The following is a 16383-nucleotide window of genomic DNA, read 5'->3' as shown; positions in this document are numbered from 1 at the left end:
GTAGGCTGGATTAAGGGGAGGATCAAATCAGTGAGCTGGAGGACAAGGTAGGAAAAAATACCCAGAAGGAGCAAGAGAAGGAAAAGAGATTCAGAAAAAATGAATGAGTGGTAAGGGAGCTGCAAGACAACATGAAAAGTAATAATATTGGGATAATAGGGATACCAGAAAGAGAAGAAGAGCAAGGGAGAGAAAACCTATTTGAAAAAGTAATGATGGAAAACTTCCTTAATTTGATGAGAGAAAAAGTCAAACAAATCTAGGAAACACAGAGAGTCCCAATCAAGAGGCACATAAAGAGGACCACTTCAACACACATCATAATTTAAATGAAAAAATTCCAAGACCAAAAGAGAATGTTAAAAGCAGCAAGGAAGAAACAGGAAGAAACATACAATGGAGCCTTGATAAGACTAGCAGCTGACTTCTCAATGGAAACACTCCAAGTCAAGAGGGAATGGGAAGAAATATGCCAAGTAATGAAAACCAAGGATCTGCAAATGAGACTACGCTATCCAGCAGGGCTCTCAATTAAAATGGAAGGCCAAATAAGGATCTTCCCAAACAAAAGTAGCCTCAAAGAATATACCTTCTCTAAACCAGTTCAGAAAGATTTGCTAAAGAGTCTGCTTTAAGAACAGGGAGAAAAACAGTGAGAGAGAGAGGAGCACAGGTATAGAAAAATGGCAAGGAATAAGTACCTATCAAAAATAAGCTTAAATATAAATGGATTAAATGCTCCAATCAAAACACATAGAATAGTTGAATGGATAAGAAATCATGACCCACACATATGCTGCCTCCAAGAGACCTACCTCAGAACAAAAGACCTACATATACTTAAAGTGAAGAGCTAGAAACAAATTTTCCAAGCAAACAGAAAGGAGGAAATAAAATAAAATAATAAAAAAAAAGCTAGGGCACTAATACTCATATCAGATAAAATAGACTTCAAAACAAGGGCCATAAAATGAGACTCAGAAGGTCATTTCATAATATTCAAGAGAAGAATCCATCAAGAAGACATAAACATTGTAAATATATATGCACCCAACATAGGAGCACTGAAATACATAAAAAAATCTTGGAGGACTTCAAGAAAGATATTGACAGCAACACACATATACTAGGGAATTTTAACACCCCAATTTCAAAAAAAGATAGACTTTCCGAAAAAAAATCAACAAAGATATTGCAGCATAGAACAATGCCCCAGATCAAATGACTTAACTTATATATACAGAGTCTGTCATCCCAAAGAAGTAAAACACACATTCTTTTCAAATGCACATGGAACATTTTCAAAGATATACCACCTGATAGGACACAAAACAAGATTCAACCTATTCAAGAAAATTGAAATATTAGCAAGCATTTTCTCTGACCACAAGGGACTGAAACTAGAAATCAACTTCAATGAAAAAACTCAAAAACACTCAAACCCATGGAGATTGAATACAATACTTTTAAACAATGAAGAGGTCAAGAATGAGATCATGGAAGAAATCAAAAAGTTTCTGGGAACAAATGAAAATGAACTCACAACAACCCAAAACTTATGGGACACAGCAATGGCAGTCCTTAGAGGGACCTTCATAGTGAAACAGTCCTACCTAAAAAAAGATAAGAACACTTCAAATGAACAATCTAACCCTACCTCTACAAGAACTTGAAGAACAGCAACAAAGACAGCCCAGAGCAAGGAGAGGGAAGGAAATAAACAAGGTCAGAACAGAATTAAATGACATAGAGACTAAAAGCACAATTGTAAAGATCAATGAATCCAGTAGCTGGTTCTTTGAAAAGATAAAATCGACAAGCCTTTCAGTAGGATCATCAAGAAAAAGAGAGAGGGGATCCAAATAAAAACAATTAGAAATGAAAGAGGAGAGATTGCAACTGATACCACAGAAATACAAAGGATTGTAAGAAATTACTATGCAGACTGTATGCCAAGAAATTTGAAAACCTAGGTGAAACAGACATATTTCTAGAAAAATATAATCTTCCAAAACTCAAATGAAGAAGAAGCAGAAAACCTGAACAGACCAATAACAGTTGACGAAATTGAAGCAGTCATCAAAAAACTCCCAACACACAAAAGCCCTGGACCAGATGGTTTCACGGGAGAATTCTACAAAGCTTTTAAGGAAGAGCTAACCCCTATCCTTCACAGACTATTTGAGAAAATCCAAACTGATGGAAGACTCCCAAACTCTTTTCATGAAGCCAGCATCATCCTAATCCCAAAACCAGATAAAGACACAATGAAGAAAGAAAACTTCAGACCAATATCGCTGATGAACACAGACGCTAAAATTCTCAACAAAATATTGGCAAACCAATACATTAAAAAAGCAATACATTAAAAAAATCATACACCATGAACAAGTGGGATTCATCCCAGGGATGCAAGGATGGTACAATATTCACAAATCAATAAGCACAATACATCACATCAACAACAGCAAAGACAAATATCACATGATCATATCAATAGATGCAGGAAAAGCATTTGATAAGATACAGCACCCATTTCTGATAAAAACACTCAGCAAAGTGGGAATAGAGGGAGCATTCCTCAACATAATAAAGGCCATATATGAGAGACCTACAGCCAACATCAAAATCAATGGACAAAAACTTAGAGCTTTCCCCCTAAGATCAGGAACAAGACAAGGATGCCCTCTCTCACCACTGCTATTCAACACAGAATTGGAAGTCCTAGCCACAGTAATCAGTCAAGAAAAAGAAATAAAAGGCATCCAGATTGGAAAGGAGAAAATGAAACTGTCACTGTTTGCAGATGACATGATAGTGTACAAGGAAAACCCTATATACTCCACCAAAAAAACTACTCAACCTAATAAATGAATTTGGCAAAACAGCTGGATACAAAGTCAATACTCAGAAATCAAAGGCATTCCTATATACCAACAATGAAACTGCAGAAACAGAAATCAGGAAAGAAATCCCATTTGATAGAGCACCAAGAAAAATAAAGTACCTAGGATCAACCTAATCAAGGAGGTAAAAGACCTGTACTCAGAAAACTACACAACACTGAAGAAAGAAATTAAGGAAGACACAAACAAATGGAAGCATGTACCATGCTCATGGATTGGAAGAATCAACATCATCAAAATGGCCATACTACCCAAAGCGATTTATAGATTCAATGCAATCCCTATTAGAGTACCCATGACATATTTCACAGCTTTATAACAAACATTTCAGAAATGTATACAGAACCGTAAATGACCCCGAATAGCTGCAGCAATTTTGAGAAAGAAGAACAAAGCAGGAGGGATCACAATACCTGATATCAAACTGTATTACAAAGCCAGTGTAATCAAAACAGCCTGGTACTGGCATAAAAACAGGCACATAGACCAATGGAACAGAACAGAGAGCCCAGAAATAAACTCAAGTCTTTATGGTCACTTAATATTTGTCAAAGGAGGCAGGAGTATAAAATGGAGCAAAAACAGCTTCTTCAACAGATGGTGTTGGGAGATCTGGACAGCTACCTGCAAAAAAATGAAACTCGATCACCAACTTACGCCATACACGAAAGTAAACTCAAGATGGATAAAGGACTTAAATATAAGTTGTAACACCATAAAAGTCATTGAGGAATACATTGGCAGGAAAATCTCAGACATTCCATGCAGCAATATCCTCCCAGACACGTCCCCTAAAGCAAGGGACATAAAGGAAAGAATAAACAAATGGAACCTCATCAAAATAAAAAAGCTTCTGCATGGCTAAAGAAAACAGCATTAAAATACAAAGAGAACCAACAGTATGGGAAAAAAATATTTGCTAATGATACCTCAGACAAGGGCCTGATCTCCAAAATATATAAAGAACTCACATGACTCCACTCCAGGAAGACAAACAACCCAATTAAAAAATGGGCAAAGGACTTGAACAGATACTTCTCCAAGGAAGACATACAGAGAGCCCAGAGACATATGAAAAGATGCTCAGCATCACTAGCCATCAGGGAGATGCAAATTAAAACCACAATGAGGTACCATTTCACACAAGTCACAGTGGCCAACATAAACAAATCAACAAACAAATGGAGAGGATGTGGAGGAAAGGGAACCCTAGTGCACTGTTGGTGGGAATGCAGACTGGTGAGGCCACTGTGGAAGAGTATGGAATTTCCTCAGAAAACTAAAAATGGAACTGCCCTTTGACCCAGCAATTCCACTGCTGGGATTATACCCTAAGAACCTTGAAACACCAATCCAAAAGATCCTGTGCACCCCAATGTTCATGGCAGCACAATTTACAATAGCCAAGTACTGGAAGCAACCTAAGTGCCCATCAACAAATGAATGGCTCCAAAAACCATGGTATATTTACACAATGGAATTCTATGCAGCAGAGAGAAAAAAGGAGCTTATACCCTTTGCAACAGCATGGATGGAACTGGAGAGTATTATGCTAAGTGAAATAAGCCAGACGGTGAGGGACAAATACCATATGATCTCAACTTTAACTGGAACATAATCAACAGAAGAAAAAAGGAAACAAAATATAACCAGAGACATTGAAGTTAAGAACAATCTAACAATAGTCAGCGGGGGACAGTGAGGAGAGGGCATTACAGGAACTACTATAAAGGACACATGGACAAAATCAAGGGGGAGGGTGGAGGTGGGGGAGAGAGAGGTGTTCAGCTGGGGTGGGGGGGAGGGGTTGGGAGAGAAGGCATATAACTGTAATTGAATAACAATATTTTTTTTAATTCTTTTTTACTAAAAATCTTGACCAATAAGGTACCAGGTTTATTGTGTATAGCAGTAAATTACACACTAACTAGAGAATTTCATGTGGTTGGAAATTTACTATTTTTTCCATTTTCTTTAATTTTTTTTCTTATTTCAGGAATAATTCATGTTCAATAAACAAAGTTTAAGTCATACAGAAAAGTGTATATAATAAAATGAAAATCTTATAACTATGGTCTAGAAAGAACCACTGATAATAATTTGGTGTGTATGTACATGTGTATAATACTTTTCCATTAATTTTCTTATGAATAATTTAAAAATTTAAGCAAAATATATGTTATTGAAGTAGTGTTTTGTAACATGCACTATTGACTTAACTAAATATTCTTCTTTTGATTCCATTTCTTAGATACACTGTAATTTATTTAACCAGTTTATTTTCTGATGCTTATTTAAGGTGATTACTCATCTGTGATATGACGAAGCAAGATAGAAGTTCAAGCTGAGAAACAGCTATTCTCAGATGAGAAAAAAAACATTAGTTTGTCTTTTTTCCGTTCCCTTAAAAATCCCACCAAAAGTGTTTATCTCTGTGTGTGCATATTGTGTGTGTGTGTATGTTTGTAGGCATAGGGGCTGAAAAAAGTGGAGTAAACCTTTATGTAAGAAAACTTCTCAGAAGTTTTAGGAATATTTGTCTCAACTTAAACATGTAAATGGCTACTGTGTAATTCTCTGATTTTGTAAATTATTTTTGTAAGACAAAGGAAACAGAAATAAATTTTCTATTCTTTTAATCACCTCTCTGATCTTTTGTATGATAAACTCCTATCCCTGTCTTCTTCCTCAAGCTCCTCAGTCTTCTTCCCTAAGTGGATCCTGCATTATGCTAATAGAGATCACAGTAAAGTGAAAGTCTTGTTAGGGTCCAAATACTCAAATAATGATTAAAATGAGTATATTAGCATATTTATAGCTCCAAGTAACAACAATTTAAATAAAAAAGGATTAAGTAGAAAAGAAAGTTACTATCTTGCTTACTCAAGTGGTAGGAAGGGCTCCAGGTATTATAAATAATTAATCAAATACCAAATTTATTTATTTATATATTTAATGAATTTATTCAACATTACTTAATATTTCTTAATTTATTAGAACATAAATAAACAATTTCTGGCAAGGAAATGGAATTACCATAATTGGTCTAAATTAGTCAGTATCCACTGGTGGGAGCTATAGGGTCAGTTTCCCATGATGTATGTTCTGTGGAGTAATAAAAGTTATCTCTCATCAACATCAGTGTTCTGTTAGCAGAGAAGAAACAACATTAGTGTTCTGTTAGCAACTACTGGAGCAACAACCAGTAGTGTCTGCTTTAAGTATAATGATTATATATCTTTACCCAAGACTGGCCCAATGTACACCTGCTTTCTATGGTAAATAATAATATAATCTTTTTACTGTAAAGTGTCCTGGATGTATATAATGTGGTGGTCTAGCTATAAGGTGTATGTTTTTAAGATTTCAGAATTCATTTCTAATATATCTTTGTTATAGTTACTATATAAGAAAATTGTTAAACCTGCAATGAAAATAAAAATAAAGTTTTGGAGTGCATGGTCAACTTAATAAAATTTTAAAGTAATTATGAAGCAATTCCTTTCAATTGATTGAAACACAGATTGCAAATTATTCTCATCAATTTGTTTTTCACCGCAACCAAAAAACAGCTTTATATGAGGCTGGAGTCTTTACATGCCTTACAGTGTATGTGTAATATTCCCTAGGGTTCCAGAAAATGTCTCCAGGGACTGGGGACAATACTGTGTAGTACTTATACTGGAATGATATAAATAAAGCTTTGGTGTACAGGTTTTGAAGAGAGTACAGGTTAACTCTGAGAGATAATTAATACACACATCACCAGCTGTCATTGTGAATTGGGTTTTTGGTCAAGAGGGTAACTTTATGTGATTAGACACTGGAGATGCTTCAGGACCAGTAGCAGGAGAAGGGCACCTATAAGGCTCAGCTTGGCACTATAAGTTCGGTTGATATTCATCTACAGGCTCCACCCTTTGTCTTCCTCAAAGTGCTTCTTGTAGTCCTCAGTCCCAGGCACAAGCTGGGGCATAGGCAGCCACTTGTCCTCCTAGCTCAGGAACATGTAGGTAGAGAAGGCACTCACTATCCTGTAGCACTCCTCCAAGTTGATCACCAGGACATCAATCTCCATGGATTTACTGCTTCTGAAGTTCATGTGCCCCAAAATGGTGACAATATAATATTTTCTGATCTCGTGAAAGTTAATGGCATCCACAGAAACCGCAACAATGATGGTTTTACATTGATGTGCCGCCAAGATCCTGGCTACCTCCTCCATGAGTTCCATGGTGACACCTCCATCACAAAGCCATCTAGCATACAATTCGAAGGCCCCAAGTGGATCAAGCTGCACTGGGCTATAGTGGACCATATTCGGCTCTGGGTTCAGGACTAGTCGGACAATACTTCCATTGTTCCACTTAGTCTCCGTGTGCTCCAGTTTCTGGACTTCCTAGAGCCTGAGGCCCTGTTGCTCCTGTGCCTGTCCAGAGTACACAATTGGATGCACATCCAGGACCTTGTCCATGCCCCTCACTGACAGGGGCACAGAGTAATCTTATTGGTCAGCTTTTTGAAAACTGTGAGGATGTTTTCAGATATCACATTAATCTGTACTTACAATGCATGCTTGGAGGTGTAGGTGATTTCTGAGCTGACATGTGCCACCTCACCAAAGCAAAAGCAGCAGAAAGTCGGTGGGTGGGACCTGGAACAGGGTCTCCAGGCAACACTCTGAGTTCTGGCTGTTATAGTGCCAGATGCTAATGACAGCTCCCCCACCCACTTCCTTAATCATCTTCGGGATGGTTCTTCTGTGGATATTGCCATCCATGTTGGCATTTTCTGGTCACATGATTCAGCAGGTCTGGATGGTGGGATGTCTCTGCTGCCATGCCAAACATGGGTGGAAGGGGTGGGCACCTGATAGAGAGCACAGGTGTCTGGCAGGCCAAGGACCTCTTTCAATTTCTTAAACAGATTTAATGTATTTGTACTTAACTAACATTTTGATACCTTGGTCCGTGTTTTTCCATTTGAAAAGAGAAGAATGATTTATTTTTAAATATATTCTATAATTTAGAAGTTAACTCATTTAGACTACCTACTTCCTAAACATTTAGTGCACAGAGTGATAAACTGCACAATTAAACTCTTTAAACTCTTTATGCTTAAACACATAATATGGTTTGGGTCACAAATAGAACCATGAGAGAAGAGTGGCTATTTAGGAGTCCTGAGCAATCAATCCATCAGTGGAGGGCTTTGGACCTAGCCTGCCTTAGTTCAAATCTGAGCTCTGCCACATATGAGCTATGGAGCAAACATTGGGCAAATTATTGAACCATTCTGGACCCCACTCAATCTGGAAAATTAGGACAATAATAGTCTCTACCTCACAAGTATCAAACTAATAGATTGTGACTCTCAAATTAGTTGATGTTAGTGATTCACTTAGAAGAGTACCTGGTACTAAGTAAATTTCAGATATTATCATTATCAATATCACCACCACCACAACCATATGAAACCCAAGGTGCAGTACTGTCTGAAAGACCAGACACTAAGGCCAAAAGAACACACACTATCCCCAAACTTGTAATATAAATAGACAATAGAACATTTTTTAAAAGTAGAATTAAATGTAAAGGCAAAGCAGGAACAAGGGATGACCAGAGAAAAGGTAGAGTATAAATAAATCATGGGTTAGTTCAGAAACTGACTCACTAAATGCACTTCTTCTAACAAGTTCCTCTTATTTGTGGTTTGTCATGTTGCCAAATATCTAGAATACACTGTTATAAAGCATAACAGTATAATCTATAATAGGAACTCAGTCTTCTCAGAACCTCAGTGTAATGATCTCATTTCAAGAAAACATTTCTTAACACAATTTTCTTAACACAATTTTTAAAACATTTCTTAACACAATTTTTTGATGGTGAATTTTAAAAATTCACAATCAAAACCAAAATCTCAAAGAAGATAAATGGTTGGAGTCCAGAGTAGTTCTGGATAGAGGAATAGACTTTGACATATTTGAGAGAAATATGTAGACTATGCTAATGAAGAAAAACAAATATAAAATATAAGAGCACTAGAACACTAAGAATACAGAATTACAACCATGTGTCACTTAACAACAATGATATGTTATGAGAAATGCATCATTAAGTGATTTTGTCCTTGTGGAAACATCATAGACTGTACTTACACAAACCTAGACATATTACACACCTGGGCTATATTATATAATCTATTGCTCAGATGCTACATTCCAGTACAGCATGTTACTGTACTGAATACTGTAAGCAACTGTAACAGAGTGGCAAGTATCCATGCACCTAAACATATTTAAACATAAAAAATGGCACACCTATATTGGGTACTTACCACGAATGGAGCCTACAAGACTGGAAGTTGCTCTAGGTGAGTCAGTTGAGTGACTGATGAGTGAATGTGAAGGCCTAGGACATTAATGTACACTACTATAGATTTTATAAACACTGTACAATTAGGCTACACTAAATTCTTAAAAATATTTTTCTTTTTTCAATAATAAATTAACTTGAACTTACCAAAACACTTTTTAAATAATACTTAGCTTAAAGCACAAACACAACTGTACAAAACTATTTTCTTTTTTATATCCTTATTCTATAAGCTTTTTTATTTTTATTTTGTTAATTATTTAAACTTTCTTGTTTAAAAAACTAAGGCACAAACACCATCAATACCACCCCTCTACATATACATTTTGTCCCACTGGAAGGTCTTCAGAAGCAATACCACACATGGAGCCATTTCCTATATTAACAATGCCTTCTCCTGGAAAACATCCTGAAGGATTTGATTGAGGAGGTGTCACTCTTCAGAAATATGTCCATGGTGGTTTGGTTGGTTTGTTTTGTTTTTTCATTATATATTTGCTTGTAAGTAGAATATGTACCAAGAACATTATTACTCTCTATTAATGAAATCTTTTTAATATCAGAGTCCATTTTTTCAAACTTTTAAGGAGCTTGTTGAGGTCTGCAAAAGCATCTGTTACAACCGTTACTGTGAAATTTCTTGGAGATTGTTCTTTTTCTTCTCAAGCAATTTGCCTTTTGTCTTGCCTCTTATTCAGCTATGCTTTCATGTTTCAGTTCCAACAACTCCTCATTAGTCAATTCCTCAGGAACCAACTCCAGAAGTTTTTCAATGCCATCCTCATCGACACCCAGATTAAAGTTTGTCATCTCAACCACAGTCTTGTTGATTATTTCAACCTCCTCACACTTGTCAAATCTTTTGAAGTCATAAGGGAACCTACTGATGTCTTCTTCAGATACCATTCATACACTACTTGGTGACATCATCCCAAGCCCAAGCAGTTCTTGATGCAGTCACCTATGTAGTCATCCATTCAGAATTACATTAGCATCATCCTCGGTTGCAATAATTGCCTGGGAAAAAGTCCTCCTAAGGCAGTAAACATTAAAAGTTGCTATAAATGCTTGATCCATTGGTTTGATGAAATAAGTGGTATTTGGAGGGAGAAATACTACTTTGGTATTGATATAAAGATCACCAAACAAAGGAGATGTCTAGAAGCATTATCATCAATAAGCAAAATCTTGATAAGTATGTTATTCTCCAAACAGTACTTCTCCATTTCATGGAATAGCAATTCAGGAGGGTATCTTGGAAGAAGAGCTCAGTCATGTGAGACTTTGTATTGTTCCAGTAGTACTTTGGCAGTGTGTGCTTACTGATACACTTGAAGGCCCTGGGGTTCTCACTGTGCCAGATCACAAAGGGTTTCAACTGTAACCTGTAACATTGCCCCAAAGCAAAACTGTTATCCTGTCTTTAAAAGCCTTGAAACTTGGCATTAACTTGGCCTCTTTATGGATGAAATCCATTTTAGGCATCCATTTCCAGAATAGGGAGTTTTCATCCACATTGAATATTTGCTCTGCCAGGTAATTTTTCTCCATAATCAGCTTATCTAGAGTTTCCAAACAAATTATTCAGCTGCCTTCATATCAGCACTCAGAAATTCACCACTCACTTTCACATTATGTAATGAATAATGATTCTTGAATTGTTAAACCCCCCCAGAGCTAGTAGTACATTCAACATTGTAGTTGGGAGTAGTCTTTTCTTTCAACATTGCAAACAAACTCTGCTTTGTCTGTGATCATTATGGTACTAAGTGGGATATGCTCCTGAGTCTTGGCTTAAATCCAGGTCACACAAGTTTCTCCATGTCGACTATTTTCCCAAATTTTTGTTATTCTTGTTGCTTTCAATTAAGCATATATTTTAACAGTTTATGTCACTTTGTTCTTGTTCTTCAAGATCTTAGCTATAGTAGAGTTCAGCAATAACCATCAGTGATTTTCCACCTTTGTAGTTCTTACTAAATTTTAATTATATTTCCAGATCAACACAGTCTCTTACTGGCAACATTAGCAGTGGCTATTGTACATTTATGGGCAATGATGAAAAAACAACATGAGATTAAATGAAGCACAAGAAAAATCAAGAGATGTTGTAAACAGGAGATTTATGAGGCTGCTGCTAGCATAAAACAACAAAAAATTTTACAGAAAAAAATTTTTAATAAGTAGAGAGAGTATACTCTAAAACAATGACAGAAGTATAATATAGTAAATACATAAAGCAGTAACATAGTCATTTATTATCATTATCAATTACTATGTATTATACATAATTTTATGTACTATAGTTTTATATGACTCAAAGTGCAGTAGGTGTTTTTATGTGAGCATCACCAGAAACACGTGAATAATATGTTGTGCTATGACATAATTATGGCTATGACTTTACTAGGCAATAGGAATTTTTCAGTTTCATTATAATCTTATGAGACCATCATTGCATATGAGGTCAATCATTGTCCCAAACAATGATTATGTGGTGCATATTTATGATTTAATAAATATTGTGTAGCGAGCCTTAGTACATGAGAACACCTGAAATGCAATAACGTCTCTTTCAGTTCACTCACAGGAGATCATGAAGCATGTTTATTCTTTTTCTGCCTTGCAGGGTGTCAGAGCCACCCTGAATGCTGAGACAGCTGAACCTTAAGGAAGAAAACAAGGTCGAATCTGTAGTTAATAACTTCAGCAGTTCCTTAATGATAACATTATTTAAAAGAGCCAAAAAGTGTGTCAAAGATTTCTTTAAGGTGGTTCATTGTTCACATAAGAATGTAATGTATGATTTTCATGTAAATGATGACAAAGTTAGTTGAAATAATGAGATAAATAGTTCATAGTTGTGAGAAATGATGGACTATTGGGTACCTAGAGATGAAAATAAATGTAATGGATTTAAAATTAAAGTGTCTTTAAATAACTAAAAAGTAAGCATTAATCATTACCTGAAAAACAAATGAATGAAACATAGTAGAAAAGTTTAAAAACAAACTATATATTTAAGAGAGACATAAATGAAAATTATCTTGAATTTTGAGAAACTATAAGATAAATTACAGAAGAAAACATTATCATGGCAGATTCTTTTTTTAATTTTAATTTTTTTATTGTTATTCTATTACAGTTGTGTGCCTTTTCTCCCCATCCCTCCACCCCACCCCAGCCAAATCCCCCTCCCTCCCCCACCTCCACCCTCCCCCTTGATTTTGTCCATGTGTCCTTTATAGTAGTTCCTGTAATCCCCTCTCCTCACTGTCTCCTCCCCACTCCCCCCTGTCCATTGTTAGATTGTTCTTAACTTCAATGTCTCTGGTTATATTTTGTTTCCTTTTTTTTCCCTATTTATTATGTTCCAGTTAAAAGTGAGATCATATGGTATTTGTCCCTCACTGTCTGGCTTATTTCACTTAGCATAATGCTCTCCAGTTCCATCCATGCTGTTGCAAAGGGTATAAGCTCCTTCTTTCTCTCTGCTGCGTAGAATTCCATTGTGTAAATATACCATAGTTTTTGGATCCACTCATTTGCTGGTGAGGCCACTGTGGAAAACAGTATGGAATTTCCTCAGAAAACTAAAAGTGGAATTGCCCTTTGACCCAGCAATTCCGCTGCTGGGATTATACCCTAAGAACCCTGAAACACCAATCCAAAAGAACCTATGCACCCCAATGTTCATGGCAGACTCTTTATAACATTGAAGAGAAAAACTGTCTTTAACTACCAAGTTCAGAAACTTTTCTACCAAAACCTTGTAACTGACTTTTCTTACATAATATTTATTTTTAATCTAATTTAATCTGACCTCCTTGGGCAATAAAATAAGAGATCTTCATTTCTCTGCATCAGAGCTCCCACACATTTTTATGCAAGTGCTAAGATCCTTGTATTTTACAAATTAAATATCAATATATGTTATTATGCTATCATGTGCTATTATCATAATTTTATAGATTTCAATATGATAAGGTCACTTGAACTTACTTTTTGTTCCCACAGTGTATTTCAGATGACAATATATATGAAATACATATTTTATAATTCTTTATATAAACAACAATATTGTATTTAAAAAAAATGTCACAGGACAGTTTGTAAAAAGGCTCATTTTCATGTGAACATATACTCTTTTTTATTTATTTAATTTTATTTTAAGTATATTTAATTGATTATGCTATTACAGTTGTCCCAATTTTTTCCTCCCCTTTACCCCCACTCTGCCCAGCACCTCCCACCCTCCAGTATTCCCCACCCCCTTAGTTCATGTCCATGGGTGGTACATACAAGTTCTTTGGCTTTTCTATTTCCTCTACCATTCTTAACCTCCCCCTATCTATTTTATGCCTACCAATCATGCTTCTTATTTGCTGTACCTTTTCCACCCCATTCTCCTCCTTCCTCTCTTCACTGATAACTCTCCATATAATCTCTGTTTATGTAATTCTGTTCTTGTTCTAGTTGTTTGCTTAGGGTTTTTTGTTTGTTTGTTTTTTTAGTTTAGTTGTTGATAGTTGTGTTTGTCATCATTTTACTGTTCATAGTTTTTTATCTTTTTCATAGATAGGTCCCTTTAACATTTCATATAATAAGGGCTTGGTAAAAAGAAACCACTTTAGGTTTACCTTATCTGGGAAGTTCTTTATCTTCCCTTCCATCCTAAATGTTAGCTTTGCTGGATACAGTAATCTTAGATGTAGGTCTTTGCCTTTCATGACTTCAAGTACTTCTTTCCAGCTCCTTCTTGTCTGTAAGATTTCTTTTGAGAAATCAGCTGATAGTCTTAGGGGAACTCCCTTGTAGGTAACTCTCTCCTTTCCTCTTGGTGCTTTTAAGATTCTCTCATCATTAATCTTGAGTAATTTAATGATGATTACTTGGGTGTGTGCTTCCTGAGGTCCAATTTCTTTGGGACTCTCTGGTCTTCCTGGACTTCCTGGAAGTCTATTTCTTTCCCCAGATTGGGGGAGGATTTTTTTCATTATTTTTTCAAATAAGTTTTCAATTTCTTTCTCCTATTCTTGTGGCACCCCTATATTAAGATGTTGAAGCATTCAAAGTTGTTCCACATGTTCCTCAGCCTCTCCTCATTTTTCTGAATTCTTGTTTCTTCACTGTGTTCCAGTTGGATGTTTATTTCTTCCTTTTGTTCCAAATTGTTTATTTGAGTCCTGGTTTCCTTCCCTTCACTGTTGGTTTCCCATATATTTTTCTATATATCACTGTGTGTAGCCTTCATTTCTTCCTTCATTTTGTGACTGAGCTCAATCAGTTCCGTGAGCATCCTGATTACCAGTGTTTTGAACTCTTCATCAGGTAGGTTGTCTGTCTCCTCATCACTTAGTTCTTTTTCTGGAGTTTTGATCTGTTCATTCATTTGGGCCATATTTCTTTGCCTCAGTGCACTGGTCTGGGTGAATGTTTCTTTAGCTCCTTGGTTGTTGTGGTTCCATGCAGCTTTATTTTATGGCAGTTCTGGTTGTTTATTGTTTTAAATTGGTTGTTATCCTTCTTTTGGTGTGAGTGATGAACTCATCACCTAGAACTCATCATACTAGGTGATGAGTTCAACAAATAAAGAGCTCCTTAATAAGATTGACAGCTATAGGGAAGATTCAGATTCTAACTTTACTTTATATGACACCTACAATAATAGTTCTGTGTTCTCCAGCAGACAACAGTACAAATTTGAATTACCAACAATTAAAAATGAAGTTTCATATTCACTCCTCAGATATGATATATGAAAAAGAGTAAAAACACTCAAGCTGCATAGCCTTTCTTCTATAACAGTTTCATACAATTACTAATATAACAATAGTTTCAGTGAACCTCTCCTTACAAATTTGTATGACATTTTAAGTATAGCTGCTGGATCAGATTTTAACCTCAACACAAACAGTAAATCTGAGTAACAATCATTTTGGAAATGTAATAATTAAAAACTAATTCCAAGTAATGTAGGGCAATACTGTTAGATGCCATGAAAATGTTTCCCAAAGCAAAAACTTTGTAATGAGTGATATTGGTTCAGATTTGATAGGGACTATAAAATGCAGATTATTACAATGATGCTCTTCCCAGCAAATAAAACCACTAAAAATGTACTTATTGTTCAGTTCAACTGAAAAGCAGCCAGTTAAAATTCATATTTCACTATTTGGTATAATGGTATCAAAATTCTTTCTAGTGGATCACCCCAAGTCAAGCCAATTTAAATTATAAATGCAAATTGTAATTTTTGATAGGACAAATTTTCAATTTTTAATCTAATATAAAACCATATTTTTGCCCAGGTTCTATCATCACAGTAAATAAGTAGGAGTGAAATATGGAATGATGGCTTAATGTGAATTTATAACAAAAATGTTGCTCTGCTCATACATACTTCTCTACATCCTTTTCTGTACACCACATGCATTATTTTTCTAGTGAACTAAACATTTCAAGCATAGCACCCCAAATATGTGTACACATATCCAGATGCTTTGATGTAACTCTATTTCATACAACTCTGTAAAGACATTTAAAAAAATAAAAACAGGAATCTATCATGCTACAGTAGTAGAATAGATTCCATAAGCTCAGATTCTGTAAAAATAAGAGTGTTTTTAACTATTCCAAGCAGCTCTCCTATGAAAAAACCAGTAGCTGACCAGCATCCAGACCTCCCCACTCCCAAGTAAGCTTGACTCTCCAACATTGATGTGATCAATGGACAAGAGATTGAAAGTGGCTTCTATATATTATAAAATTAGTATTCTAGTTGAAATCTAAACATTTCACATTTCCTTCTCACTTGGCTTGCTATCTTATAAATATGCATGCCTATCCATTACATTTACTTACAGACAATATACTCAGCACATTATTAATCTTTGTATTGCCTGCAAAAAGCCAAAGACAGTGATGAAATTTGTGGAAATAATTTTAGGGGCGAAATATTATATAATGTATTAATTTTCTATTGCTACAAGCAAACTATATATAAACTTAGGAGCTTACAACAAAAATATTTATTATCTTACATAATAAGGTGGTTCAACTGGATAGAGTATAAGCTAAGGGTTTCTCAGGAAGTTGCA

General features: G+C 35.6%; 1 protein-coding gene and 1 pseudogene across 1 annotated transcript in view; both read right to left on the bottom strand.

The window, feature by feature from the left end:
- The window catches only part of FOXP2 (forkhead box P2), an 849049-nt gene that overhangs the window by 448599 nt on the left and 384067 nt on the right, over positions 1 to 16383 (bottom strand). The gene's annotated exons all lie outside the window — the stretch shown is intronic.
- Positions 6811 to 7707, bottom strand: LOC112300503 (cytosolic acyl coenzyme A thioester hydrolase pseudogene; annotated as a pseudogene).

The sequence above is a fragment of the Desmodus rotundus genome, chromosome 6, assembly GCF_022682495.2.
Source record: "Desmodus rotundus isolate HL8 chromosome 6, HLdesRot8A.1, whole genome shotgun sequence".
NCBI lineage: Eukaryota > Metazoa > Chordata > Mammalia > Chiroptera > Phyllostomidae > Desmodus > Desmodus rotundus.
Note: the sequence above shows the minus strand (reverse complement) of the source record. Positions and strands in the feature narration are given on the sequence as shown.